Source organism: Emys orbicularis, chromosome 4 (genome assembly GCF_028017835.1).
Source record: "Emys orbicularis isolate rEmyOrb1 chromosome 4, rEmyOrb1.hap1, whole genome shotgun sequence".
Lineage (NCBI taxonomy): Eukaryota > Metazoa > Chordata > Testudines > Emydidae > Emys > Emys orbicularis.
Window position 1 is genome coordinate 103,421,888 of NC_088686.1, and position 15,613 is coordinate 103,437,500.

Sequence of the window (15,613 nt, forward strand, 5' to 3'; positions counted from 1 at the left end):
AGACCAATCTTGTCCAGCCAGGATAAAACTCCTATTGATTTATTGATTGTATGATAAGTCAAGCTATTAGAATCAGAAGGTAATATCTCATGGATTCAAAGTCAAATACAGAAATGAGCATTTTTCTGGACCTCACACATGGTGTCTGATCCGTCTCATTGAAATCAATGGGAGTTTTGTCACTAACATCAACAGTGAGCCCAAGATATATTATTTTATCGCGTTATTTCTTATTTGTACAACACCAGTACTGAACTTAGTGTGTTGTAGACAGGCAAGAAATCCAGGAGCCTGATTCCCATCTCCAACATGTTTTATGTGAGTGTAACTCCATTGGCTTTTGATTTACAGCAAAGGAAGAAAGATCAGAATTAGGCTTCGAATCCCTGCCCTAAAGATTTTATAATTTACATGTGCAATGCTAATATACAAATGCAGGAAAGCGGAGGGCATGCAGTAAACAGTGTGATTGGCCTATGAAGTTTAACACACGTTTTGCTAGTTCCATAACGTTTGTCTGGATTTCACATACTGCCCAGGCAACATTAATTGCCTGCACATTTTGAAAATCTAGTCCAATGCTTTTTTTTTCTGGCCCATGTATGCTTTTGTCTTCCAGAAATAACACTGAGACGTGTTTTATGGAAATCAGGATTATCCATGTAAAATAGTAATAGTCTCATGCACAAAATGAGCAGGCTGCTGATTGTAATATGTTTAAAGGGTCAGCAGAAATCTATAAATGGTCAAGAAACAAGACAAACACCGGCCACCAGTCTGATGGGAAAAGCAACATCCATTAAGTCCATTAAATTTAACATTGAAATCAATGTTTAAACCACACAAAGTAATTAGTGTAATTCATATTACAGACCTTTTGGATTTTTGAAACCAAGTTTAATTATATTGAAAAATGACAGCTTCATTTTCCCTCTCCAGTTAGGTTACTACAATGTTCTCCATACTTTTATTAAGGCCGGGTGCCAATCTTAGGTTTTTAATGACATTAAGCAAAGTAGTGTTTCAGCCATTTGAGGAACAATAAATCAGTTTAGATTCTTTTTAAATGGAGACAATACTGATCAAGTGGCTTTTAAATCATTTTCCTTTATCATTCCATATTATAAAGTGGGGCTGTTCATTTGAAACAGCCACTCTCCCCCTCCTTGCCCTCCAAAAAAAGTTTTAAAGTACTACTTAGATTCTCTGCCTCCCTTTCCCTGCATCAGTGGACAATGAATGAGCTACTGCTAAGCTTTGGAAAGGTAGCCCTATAATTCTTTGCCAATACAAACACCACAAAACTTTTACAGAGTTGTTCATTAGCCAGCTCAGGTTTGAAAGATCTAGTGCTACTATATCCCATGAACTCAGAGCCCTTAGTGTTGTGGAAGGTGTTGTCAAGGATAGTAAATGGGACTATGAAGACACAGTCATGGAATGCTAATTTTCACAGTATTTTCAATGCTTACATTGAAAAAAAGCAGAATGTTGTTCTTAATTCCACCATTCCTGTACATTTCTACAATCCTTATTTGTCTCTCTCTCTCTCTCTCTCTTTTTCTTTTCCCCTTGTCTGTTTCTTCCATCTATTTGGGTTTTTTTTAAGGATAGCATTTCACTAAAGGCATTAGCACAAAAATGCGCTACTGGGAAAAACTGCAATGGCTTCCCTTTTTCTACTTTTGTTAGCACAGTACTGTCTATGCTCTTGAATAATCAATGTAGAAATCAGTACCTCTAGCTTTAATACTGTTCCTGGCTCCACATTATATTTCCCAGAGGGGCAACCTTGCTTACCACCAAAGAATAGACTGCCTTCCCCATTACACACAAGCCAAATGTTAGTAATGTCAATGCTCAACTTCAGCCTAAATTGATGACACTATAGAGTGGGAATATGCTGAAACTGTGAGCATTGCACTGTGGCGCTCCCTGGCTCTGCTTATTTCTTTTCCTGAGCTGCCCCAAATACTTCACTCTGTTAAAATACAGGTTAGTTTGTGACACCACCCAGCAAAAGCCCACAGACATAAATAAAATATAGTAGCTTAGTAATATGCTAGTGGAAAATAATGAAAAGGGATCAAAATATCCAGGTTCTACATAGTACTGTAAAGTGAAAAAGCTCAGCCCAAGGGGCTTACATACAGGCACAACGGTACACTTCAGGAGAAGAGAGAGACAAATCCAACAGGGAGATATGGCTGTGCATGGCCAGACCTTGGATGTATTATTAGATAGGTGCAGAGAGGAGAACGGGGGAGCTTTGCTTATGTTAATTTGGGCATGTCCCGTTGGAGAGGTGCTGTGTAATTATTTATTTAGATTCACAATAAACATAAAAGAAAGGTCAGGGTTCCAGGCACTTCTTACATAATTTAAAAAATATAATGAGACAAAAAACCCAGCAGCTTCCCCCCCAAATTAGGATAGAGCCAACCACAGATAACAATCAAATTATGCAAGTCCCGCATCCTGACGACAAGTGCTAGTCCTTGTTGCTCCCCTCCACAAAGAGTAAGGGGTAAAGAGATGGCCTTTGCAACATGCCCTGAAGGTCAACAGATTTATGTCATTTCTGATTAAAGTGAGGAGTGAATTTCCAAGCTAATGGTCCATCATGGAACACACCCTGCTTGCAGCACCTTCCCCCCCCCCCCACTATGGGCTGGTCTACACTGAAAACTTACATCTGCATAGCTATGTGTGTGAAAAATCCACCCCCCTGAGAGATGTAGTTAAGCCAACCTAAGTCGTGGTGTAGACAGCGCTAGGTCGACAGAAGAATTCGGCTATTGACCTAGCTGCCGCCTCTCGGGGTGGGGGACTACCTACAGCAATGCGAGAACCCCTCCCGTCACTGAAGCAAGTGTTTACACTGAAGCGGTGCAGCTGCAGCATTTTAAGTCTAGACATTGTCTGAGAGGATCCAATTTAAGTGATGATGCTGATCACAGTTCTGCAGTATGACATGGATATAGAGACCATCTCTCAGATAGACATGTTCCAAGCCGCATAGAGCTTTATAGGTCGAACCCATGACCTTAAACTCCATGTGGTGCATATCTCAGTGCATTCCTATCATGTGCTCCAGGCAAGTTATAATGTTAAGGAAGTGAACCTCTGTGTTTTGGACCCTCTTTATCTTCCAAGCTGGTTCATGATGTAGCCTCATATAGAGTGCATTGCAGTAGTCTATAGTAGCAAGAGCTGCATCCCAAAAGAAGCTATCACAATTTCCAAACAAAGATTAAAAAAGACTTCCTTCCAACTGGTGGGATATGGTCAGCGTGCAAACACTAGTGAAAAAGGGTGGTCTCACACCCTCAATGAAAGTGGGAGATATCTTCACCACAGCTCCTGGATGCTTCCCCACAACCTATTAACAACGCTTCAGTCTTCTGTAGACTGAGCTTCAGCCAGCTAGCCCTTACCCATGCATACCTAACACTGCAGAAGGTATTCAACAGCATTGCCAGGATCAAAAGAGATTAAGAAATACAGCTGGTTGTTGTCAGCATACTGAAAATACTGAAGCCCTTCCACCCTCACTAATCCTCCAAACAGCCCCATATGCACGTTGACCAAGGGCGTGGGAGGGAGACGAAACCCTAAAGAAACCTTCCCCCATCCTCCAAAGGTAACTACAGCAGTGGTTCTCAACCAGGGTTACGTGTATCCCTGGTGGAACACAGAGGTCTTCCGGGGGTACATCAACTCATCTAGATATTTGCCTAGTTTTACAGCAGGCTACATAAAAAGCACTAGCGAAGTCAGTACAAACTAAAATGTCATACAGATGATGACTTGTTTATACTGCTCTATATACTAGACACTGAAATGTTAGTACAATATTTATATTCCAATTGATTTATAATTATGTGGTAAAATGAGAAAGTAAGCAATTTTTCAGTGAGAGTGTGCTGTGACTTTTGTATTTTTATGTCTGATTTTGTAAGCAAGTAGTTTTTAAGTGAGGTGAAACTTGGGGTATGTCAGACAAATCAGCCTCCTGAAAGGGGTACAGTAGTCTGGAAAGGTTGAGAGCCACTGACTTACAGATATAACAATATCAGCATGGGTGACTGATTTCCATCTATCGCCAGGAGCAGATCACTTACCAGTGCAGTCTTTGTGAGTTATCAAGGTTTGTTCTCAAACTGACCAAGGTCAAGAACACCTGGGGCAGCCAGATTCTCTGAGCATTGTCTTGTCACAATTTTTAAGTAACAAAACTAGTTGAGGGCGGTAACACTTTACTCTGATTTTGGCTGTTGGGCTAGGTGCAGTGCAGGAAGGAGGCTGGCTATATGGTATTTAGTGGCCTGTGACATACAGAAGGTGAGACTAGAATAGATGGCCTGTTAGTCCCTTCTAGCCTTAAACTCTATGACTGTAAATTGCCAAGAAAAAACTTGGGAATATGAATAGTGCAGCGTTTTTATAAGCAGAGAGGAGGTCTGAGATGTATGCATCAGTGAAGGGCCTTGAATGGGAAGAAGAGAGCTTGGTGCAGAAGGTAAGAGGAAAACAGTGTAGAAATATAAGAAAGGGGCAGAGACCTGATCAGAGTGGAGGGACAGGGAATTTTTTTTTTTTTTGGTAGCTCTTTGGATTAAATAAAATTGAGGGAGATAGGAGAGTAAGAGGCCCAAGAGGAAAGCAAAGTTATAGTGGTGATGGTGTTTGTTTTTTTAAAGACTAGAGCAGCACTCGCTCAATGTTAGTGTGGAAGGCAGAGATATATGTTGTGAAGATGGGAGAGCTCTAGAGTACTGACTAGTGTTTTGCTGATTGTGAAAAAGGGGAAAAAATTAGAGGGAGAGAGAGTATAGGAACAAGCAGTAGGATCTGGGAAAAGTCTGGAAATGAGGGGAGAAGGAAGGAGAGGAGTAAAAACCAGAGCAGTAGCAGTGGTGTTAGTAACAGAGGAGGTGAGTAAAAGGGAAAGCTCAGAACACAAGATGTTCAGTTTGTGATATATTGAGCCCTGTTCACTCCTGGCTTAACTCTCTGAAGTCTGGGGAGTTACACCAATTATAAATTTAGTGCAAGAGGTCAAATCCTGCACTGACATCCCCTGCAATCTCTTTGACCGCAGGGGTGTAAGGCAAGGCAACATCTTCCTGTTGAGTTTGACGTGGCATGAAGCCTCCAGGAAGGAATGTCGGAAAAACACATAACTACACAGGGAATCCCTAAGAGAAGTTTTAAGGTTGTGTTTTTCCTTCCCTGCCTCTCCCCAATGAAACCTTTGGCTATATTTTCAGTGTCGGAAATTTGGATCCATTTCTTTACATTTGGATAGTACAGATAACTGCACATGAACATTTTATGCAATATCAGGGTTTTTTGATTTTGGCAACAATTTTGTCTTGAGTGATGGAAGAAGTTGAAGTAACTTGAATATTATATTTAGATTTCTCCATCCACAGAAACAAATGTTTCATTTGGCAACCTCCATTTATTAATGCATTCTTTTGCATTGCCTCCTAGCTACATCTCAAGATCTCCTAGGTGAGAAGGCCAAAAAGAAACAGAAATACAAGCCCAGTTTCCCCAAGAATGGAGTACATTATTCTCTTTTTCTTTTCCATTATTCAGCGAATGTACTTGGAGATTATATTGTCTGAACCAGATCCTCAGCTGGTGTAAATTGGCATAGCTCCATTGAATTCACTGAAGCTGTGCTGATTTACAGCCGCCAAGGATCTAGCCCTCAGTATTTAAGGGCTTAAATAATATAAGATCAGCTTTCCTGAGGGAGCATGTTCCATCTCAGCAACTGAGATTAGTGAGGTTGGAAGGCAGGAGTTGCTGACTCTCACCAGGAATACATTTGCAATGGTGGGGGCTTCTCTGTTCGGAGGATGAAGCTCAGGAATGCTCTTCCCCTTGAGATACTCCAGAGCACATCTTTGGCATCGTTCAGAGTGAGGCTTAAGATACTTTTCTGTTCCATACGTTTTTTTAAGTGCTGGGTTGTTTATTTGTTCTTTGCTGAGGCAGAGATGTTGGAGGTGTTGGCTCTGCTCTCTTTGAAGATTTTGGGGCATATTAACCCATATATTGTAGGCCAGATCTTGCCCTCGTCACTATCCAGTGCATCCTCTGCAAAAGGATTCCTGAGAGCCTGGGCAGGATTCCATAGAGAAGGCCAGAGATGTGCTATTGAGTACAATTCGTTGGTGCTCTGAGGGGGGATTGAAGTACACCCTGAGCTAGTTCTGACTGCAGTGCATGTGCAAATCACACTCTATCCCATAGACCTAGTTGCCTTCAGTACATAGTGCACAGGCTGGCATATTTGCCAAGTATTTCTCCAAAGCTGACTACTGAGACCCACTTGGACAGATCATGCCCTGTTGCTGGGGGGTGGGCGGAAGGGAGAGGCTCTGTATACTCACTCTGCTCACTCTTCACAAGCATAGAGGTTAAGACTTAGTCTTATTAGTTAACACTCTGTCTGGAATTTCCCTGAACAGATCTCAATTTCCTCCCCCTTATTGGCTCTTCAAATTCACTCAACAACTTTTTTATTATTTTACTTTTAACTTCATGGACAAGCAATTCTAAATGAGTAGCCATACTCAATAGTCAAAATTTGAGCTGTGGGGCTTAGTTATGATTGGTCAGACAAATTCCTTAGTGGATGAGCAAACAAGCAAGCACATCCAATAATAATCATATGTGAATTTAAAAATTGCTTCCCATTGATGCTCACCACTTATGTGACTTTGGAAATTCACTTTGTACAATTTGTTATTGCCAGCATTTGTATTATAGTTGTGCCTAGTGGTCGCAACCAGGACTGGGTCCCCTTTGTACTAAGTACACGCCCAAAGTGAGAGGCAGTCCCTTCCCCACAGTTTACAATCCGAATAGATAAGATAGACAAAAAAGGACACAGAGACACAGCAAGGTGAAGTGTCTTGCCCAAGCTCACGCCTGTGTTAGTAAAACTTGATCACTCGAGTGTTCATGGAAAGTAAATATAAAAGGAGAGGAAGCTTGGCCAAAGCAAGTTCATTTAAAAAACTGAGCAAGCATGTGCAGAAAATATTCTGTATTACTTGTGCAGATTCCCCCTTACACACCCCGCAGTTATTTCACACATGCCTGAGCCAAGCTGACAATGAGTAGTGTGTTCACGATCTTTGATTTAGTTATGTGTAAATAAGTGACTTGATTCTCCAGTGTGTTTAACTCCAGTTTTATGCCAGTGCACTTCTACTGATAATAGCGTTGCACCAGTGTGAAATTGGAGTAAGGTGGAAGAGAATTGGTCCCAAGATCCTTTGCTACAACTTGTTTCCAGTAGGGCTGCAGTGAAGTCCTTGTTTGATTAACAGACAAGTGGGTGCTGTTTATTGGCCAGACTTTCTTTTCATTGTGCAGTCCCTTAGACCTTGCTGAGCCAGAGAAACACATTGTGCATTAAGGCAGGAGCATAACTTTAAGCCCATGTTAAGTCCATCCACATTCAGCAAATGACTTCAATGCACATGTCTTAAGTGTTTTGCTGAATTGGGGCCTGAAAGCTCCTCTTTCTGGAGGACTGTGACCCTGCACCCTCAGTATCACAATCAAGGACTCATGGTTACACTTTGCCTGAGTCAATTTGCAGGAAGCAGCACCAAAAATATGCAAGGTTTTTGACACACTGAGATTCCTGCAACAACTCAGCTTATACTACTACTAGAATGCAGCAGTACAAGCCATAGGGGAGCCTTCTTGAATATCTTCAGGCATACCCTTGCATAGCCCATCCAAGTGAGAGGGGAGCTGTCGCAGCATCAGTCTCTGCCACATCCCCCTAAAGGGTGAGTAGTAGATTCAGTATGCTGTAGACAGATGGAGCCTGCTGTCACTGAGTGAAGGACCCCCATGGGGTAGGCACTTTTTGCTCTCCTTTTCTGTTATAGATGTACTGTCTCATGGGAGCAGGCACTCCTAGCTGATCACTTGTTTGAAAAGGGAGAAATCTGGGACAAGAAGAGGGATTGAGCTACAGCAGAGGTCTCTGGGCACAAAAATCTTTCCCACTGAAGCTGTGCTGCTGTTGCTTCTTGTCAATCAGCTTAGGCGTATTCCCCAAGAGCACCAGGCAGCCATATCTGAGATGCAGAGTGTTCACAGCCACATACGCAGATTTCTCATTACATACTGCTGCACCGATTCTTTACGTGGACATTAGCATGTCCGGTATTACATTGTGGCCTAAATCTCAAAGCCACTGTGACTATTGGACCAGATCCTTGGCTGATGTGAAGTGGTGTAGCCTTTTAGAAGCCAGTGAAGTCTGTTTACACCAGATGATGACCGGAGCCACTCTATGCATCTCTTTGTTAGAACAGCCACTGTATATAATACTTTTGGATTCAAAGGTACATATCTCTTAATTCAATTTTCATTTCTTATTGGGGAGTGAGTTCCACTGAGCAGCAGTTTTATTGGTCTGAAGTTATCTAAAGTGTCCCCTTATCTATTTTTCTTAAACCGAGCAATTCTACGTCTTCTGCAGTACAAAACTCTTTTTGGGGGGTGAAGGGTATGGTTAGAATACACGTTTCATCAAGCTCTCTGTCCTTGAAGTCAATCAGTTTAGTGTAGCAAAAATCTCCAGAGAAATTCATAATCTGAATTCTTGGTGGTAGATCATTAGGCCCAAAACATTAGCCATCAGATATTTCTCCCATTGTTAATATTTATCCACAAAAGAGCTGTACACCAGTTCTTTGCAAAATCATATCTCTTTGCCAAACAAGGGGATGGAGCTGTGACTTCCCAGCTGTTTTATATTCAATGAGGGTTGTCACTGGAACTTAGAAATTCATGAAGAGATGCAAATTTGCAGAGATCATCACTGTGAAGATGATGACTCTTGCCAGATTTACATCAATCCTATAGGGTTTCCCCCCCCCCTTCTTTAAAATTGAGATGCCATTTCAGTGATTCATGTAGAAAATAAAAACACTGGAATCTTGTATTTGTTTGGGTGGCCAGCTAAGTTAAGTGGTTACCTGGAACAGACAACAGACCACTCCATGAGGCTGTTGACTGAAGCTAGTGAAGAAAAGGGATATTTTACAGCTGTGAATCTGCTATAAAGGTAGTTTGTAAGGATAAGTCACTATACTGCAGTGGATAGATAAATCAAGTATTCAGCTAAACATAATGGCAGAGAGCTTTATACAGAGGCTAGAGTATGCTGTATGTATGCATGCTGCATGGAAGTATACAGTGGAGGGCTTCTACCTATGAATTACACTGGACATATGTATTAATTGTAAAAACAAAGACCATTGTTCTTTCTGTATACTGTCTATTCTTCAGCCATGTATAGGGCATGAATAAACCATTCCATTGCTTCATTCAATATTTGTAACTACCACTATAATTACCATGTACTGACATAGTAATTACATGCCCTGAAGTTTATAGATGTGGATGATGGTATAAAATTACCATACGGTATAATATTTACATTAAGCATATCATACTGATTGTTTCTAAAGACAGAAATAACCACATAAGTTTCCAGTAAATATTATGGGAACTGCATATTGGATAATTACCATGTAATTACAGAGAACAGAATACAAAACAGTGTCACCAAATGTATCGTCCCTGTTAAACATGCAATGGTCATAAAATATTAAGGGAAGTTAAATCAATCCACAGAACATACACATTTACAAATGTGGGGTTTTTAAAGTAGGTCATAGTAATTTCTAGAAGAACTTGCTGCAAATTAGAGAGCTATGACCTGCATGGCCTTGTTATACCCCTGTGAATGTGACAAAGTTATGCTCATCAAGTTACTGGCATACAACTGCATCTTTATATGGAAAATAAAGCTTAGTGTTAAATAATGCCCACAAGCAATATGCAGCACTTTGGTCCTTTTAGGTATACACCCACTTACTGTACCTTTTTCATTTAAATGGAGTCTTCCTAGGAAACAAAAATCAATACCTTATAGGAGCTCATAATCTCATCTGAGTGATGTAACACAACAAAATTTCACTTTCGCTCTGTGTTTGCTGAGCTGTCTTTTCAGTTATGTCTGAATACAGACAGGAAATGTTGATTTTTCTCTGGACCATTTTATAGGGGGGAACTCTCTTATCCAGCAGGAGAACTGTGCTGCGTTAAAACAGAGTACAGCTGCTACGGATGCGCAATGGCTGGACAAGCTCATGCTCCTTCCCAGGGAGCATCTATCATTAGGTTGGACATGGAAAAGACCTACATTATTAGTAAGGCTGTGATTTGCCACAGATGTCACGATGTTCATGGCAATCATGAATTTGAATAAAGTCTGTGACAAACTCACCCTGTAGCAGTGGCTCCTGTGCTGTGGGGCTGGGCCTAGCTCCATAGGTGGCAGAGAGTGGTGGGGTGAGGAAGAGCCGTTGCCCTCCAACTTTTTTAAATGGGGAGGGCCATGCCTCACACTTTTTAACACCTGGGAGGCAGTGTGACCTGGCCTGGGCCGGCCATCACCTGGGTCCCTCTCTGTGTCATGTAGTGTGGTAGCCAGGTCTCGCTTCGTATCGTGTCACATGCCAGCAGCTGGGCCCTCCCCTGCCAGATGCTGAAACTGCAGTGGCAGCTCCTCTCAGTGCTGGGGAGCAGCTGGGTCCAGGAAGCAAGGTGGACCTGTCACTGAAGGGCTACAGGCTTGCCAGCAGGATAGGGTAAGGTAAGGAGTGGGGAAGGGGAGGGCCAGGAGATAGAGGCTCCGGAAGGATCAGGCTGGTGGCAGGGAGAGGCTTGCCCCCCGCCCTTTTTCAGTCCTTACAGTGCCCAGGCCTGGCTCCCCTCTCTGGATGTCGTGACCAAGATGGGGACTGAGGGGTGGGGGTGCTGTGGCCCTGTGGGCTGGGTCACAGTGCCTGAAATGGGAAGCTGGGCCCAGCCCCATAAGACAAGAGCCATTGCTGCAGGGCAAGTGCATGGTGAGCTCTCTCTCCAACACTCCTTTCCCCGGGCCTCACTTTTCAGCACCCCCACTATTATAATCCACTCTTCTATTTACCCTGCCCAACAGTACACTTTTTTGGTGTCAGTTCTTTTTTTATATTTTTATAACCAAATATCCTACCAACAGCAAAAGTTACTATTTAAATGATTTTTGTGGGAAAGTATTTCACAGTAGTAACAAGGATTACATGTAATTTTTGATAAATTTGATTCAATTTGTTTAAAAGTGGGGGAAAGTATAGCTTTTCCTTGTGAAGAACAGCGGGCGCTACATAAATTAGCATTGATCATCGTGTTAATAACAGCTGCTTTTACTGCTTAAAAGTGGTTGCGTATGTTGATGTAGCAAAAACTACATAATTTGGTGTCCTTTCCGTGACTTTTCTTTCCCCCCCCCCCCACACCTCTGCCATGCAATTTACTAAAAATGGCTGTGCCCAAATCATAGCCTTAAATTAGACTAGCTGGCCCATCCCTTGGGGTTTGTGCAGAATTGTTTCCTACAGTACATTTTTTAGTATATAATTTGTCTTTTCCCAGAACAAAAGGTACCCCCACAACAATGGTACCACTACAGTGAGTATGGATGGGTTTATACTTTTCTAATATATTAGTCTAGTATCCATAGTGATGGGATTTTCACTTTTGGCCTTCAGAATTTTGGAAAATTATTTATAGGTGGATGCAATGCGGTACACTGGCCTTTAGAGAGTGAAGGGGGCCAGAAGACTCCAGAGAGTTGGAATGAACAAAGGCCCAGGAAATTGCCATGCAGTGGAAGAGAGGAAGTGTCCCAGGGAACCAGTAGTTGGATGGGGGAAGAAAACCAGGACACTGTCTTTTTAAGGACTTAGGACCAGGAGTCATGTAGTGTAGGAGGTGGGGCTCCCCACTCCTCTAGCCAATTGAGATGAGCTCTCTGGACGAAGGCAGAATATAACCTTCTCTCTCAGAGCAGGGAAGATACTGGTAGGAGAAGAAACCTAGAGCCGGATGGCTGAGCTCCAGATAGAAATGGTTAGCAGTGGTGGCCCTGTGAAGGACAGATGCCGGTAAGAGAAGAGCTCCGGGTGGGCCACAGAAGAACTGATATAAGTGTGAACTCTTGGGTTGCATGCTAAACTTTATTTTTGAGACGTTATGTGGAATATGGAACATGAAGACATACTGTGAAACTCTTTGTGGTCATCAAATCAGCCCCAAATGGAGGGTGGTACACGTACTGTTCATAGAGAGACTGCATAAAGCTTATCAAGAGCTTTGAAGAGGGAGAACAGCGGGAGGTTGCTGCAGGGAGATCTCTGGCCACAAGGGGGACCTCCGTAAGCGTTTGCTTTGTTACAATGGCCAAAACATAGTCACAATCATTTCCTTCCTCTCTCAGTGCAGAAAGAAAAGGGTGGCACTGAACAGATAAAACACAGCAGACATGCTCCATCTGCCTTATGCTACATCTTTGATTTCATTTCTACCCTTAGGGACATCCAGAGCATAGGTTTGCATCCCTGACTGTCTTAGCTAAAAGCCATTGTCCCCCATGAACTTAGCTAATTCTTTTCTGAACTCAGTTATATTTTTGGCCTTCACAACATCTCCTGGCAATGAGTTCTGAAGGCTGATTGTGTGTTGTGTGAAGAAGTACTTCTTTTTGTTTTTTTTTAAACCGGCTGCCTGTTAATTTCTGGTTCTTTTGTTATGTGACCCCCTGGTTCTTTTGTTATGTGAAGGCATAAGTAATACTTCCTTAGTCACTTTCTCCATACCATTCATGATTTTATAGACCTCTAGCTTATCCCCCCCTTAGTTGTCTTTTTTCTAGGTTGAATAGTCCCAGTCTTTTTAATCTCTCCTCATATGGAAGCTGTTCCATACCCGTAATGATTTTTGTTGCCCTTCTCTGTACTTTTCCCAATTCTAACATATTTTTTGAGGTGGGGTGAGCAGAATTGCATGTTGTATTCAAAAGTGTGGGTGTACCATAGATTTATATAGTGGCATTATGATATTTTCCTGTTGGTTCCTAACATTGTTTGCTTTTTTGATTGCTGCTGCACCTTGAACAGATATTTTCAGAGAACTATCCACAATGACTCCAAGATGTCTTTCTTGAGTGGTAACCATTAATTTAGACCACATCAGTTTAGATGTATAATTGTATAGCTGTATAGTTGGGATTATGTTTGCATATACATATCATGCATCAATGTATGCATTGATTTGGAGGTGTAACTAGCCTCCATTGATTTTTTTAAACTAAATTTTAAAATGCATATGGTATCTTTCTGTTATAGAAATCAATCTTATCACTTTGAATGAAATAAGCCACTGGTCTTCTTATTCTTCTGCCCCCCTCCCTCCCCCCGGCTTAATTTCACAGCTTTCACAGAATATAAGGGTATTTATGTCAATAACAGTCAGAACAGCTCAACTTTTAGGTTCAATCACTTTTTTATCATGTAAATCCCCTTTTGCCTCTGCCCTCCTACAGTCTCATTCTGAAATTTGGCATTCTTTATTACAGTAACAACTTCCTATAGGTCTTGATGGCATTTTCCAGTAACACTTGCCTGAATAAATAAAAACAGATCAAAACAAAATATAGAAGATATGTTATTTTTAATCCAAATGATGTGGTTCTGGATGTTTTGATCAAATTAAATGCAGGGTCAGATGAATCTGTGATTTAATTATGTAGAAGGCACTGTAGGTATAGTGGAAATAAAGAGTTGTCTATAATTGTGTTCTATTAAGAATGAAAATGAATTTCCTCTCTTCATAATTTTAGCATCATTGGATATTTTAGCATATTGTGGTGCTGGCCTGTGTGCATGAGTCTCCTTGCTCTTTATGGTTAGAATCTGCCAGGTTTGCTCAAGTTTTATCAGTTTGTAATGGCCTCACCTTCTAGTTGCTAAAGAGGCTAATCTTTTAGCCACTTTGAATAGTTAAGGGGAAGAAGTCATTTAAACATTCTAGAAAAGAGGTATTATGAACACAGAATGATCAGATATACTCGTTTGCTATTTTCTGTATTGGTACCTCACGTGGACCAGATTCTGCCATCCTTACTCAGATGGTATAATGCCTTGCTCCCTAACTGGTACCATTGCAATTAATGGGTTTACTCATGGAATGAGATTGTACTTCATATGAGCAAAGCCCAAAGTTAATCTGGCCCAGTATAGTTAGCTGACCATCACAGTGTCCATGTACCGTAAAAATGAGCCCAGGAATGGGCTGGATATTTTGAGTGTTCAACTGAACTCTAAACCTCATATGCTTGTTTTGAGCTTAAGGACAAACTCTGCCTTAATATTGCCCATCTCTCTCATCATACCACACTCCTTCCCTTTCTTTCAATCCCTCACTGGCTCTATTCTTTACAGTTGATCACATTTAAGCTCCTTCGTCTCACCTTTCTTCTCTCTTATGACATTGCCCCTGTTCTGCCAATAACGTCAACTTTGACCACCCATTTGTCTGCTTTACCCACAACCGTCTTCACCCAGGGAGCGCTTACAATCTAATAAAAAAACTGAGGGTGGGTATTATTTATTGTGGTGCTGGCCTGTGTGCATGAGTCTCCTTGCTCTTTATGGTTAGAATCTGCCAGGTTTGCTCAAGTTTTATCAGTTTGTAATGGCCTCACCTTCTAGTTGCTAAAGAGGCTTATCTTTTAGCTCAAGTGGTAGAGATCGATCACTGAAATATACGTTTGTGCATTCTACTCCTTATACGTGTATATTAGTGTTAATATTTATGTGGCACTAGTCCATAGAAACTGGACCTGTGATTATTTTATATTGATAAGGAAGGCACTGGACTGGGATTGAGTACATCTGGGTTAAATTCCTGGCTCTGCCACAGCCTTTTTGTGTGACCTTGGGCAAGTCACTTATCTCTCAGTGCCTCAGCTCCTGATCTGTGGGATTGGGATAATATCTCTTCCCAACTTTACAGGCGTTAAGAAAATTAATTAATTAATGTTTGTGAGGCATTCAGATGGGGGTCACATAAATTACCTCTTGTGGGACACTGACAGAGAGCTTGTTGGGGAAGGACATTGAGTTGTCAAGACAGATGCTGAAGGAGGCATACAAAAAGTGGATGGCATGATGGAAGGGAGCCAGAGTCTCTTATGTAGGAGAAATGTGGAACTGAAGATGGATATCGTAAGGTTGATGCAGTGAAGGGACATCAGTGAGGAGAGATGTGGACAGAGAGCTTTCCAGAAATCTGAGATGTGGCTGTTCTGTTTTAGCCAAAACTTGGATTGGTGGAAATCGGATACAAGGTCCATCTTTAATACATTAAGTACTGAATATAAACAAACATGCATATTACATGAATATGTCATTTACACCTAAAATACACGCACATACTATGCTGTACAATTTTTTGCAATCTTCAGTAGGTGAACTATATGTGCATAGATTTAGTGTAATATATAAAAAATATGTAGGTAAATTATAAATCACAATAAGATGACCGCCAATGACAAGTGCATCCCATAAGAGTTTTCTAAGTAAATAAAATAAGAAAAGGAACACTGGATTGAATTTCATAGGTGGTGAATAATCTTGAACCCTTGCTTGCTCTGAGAGAAGTTGCAGAGAGAAAG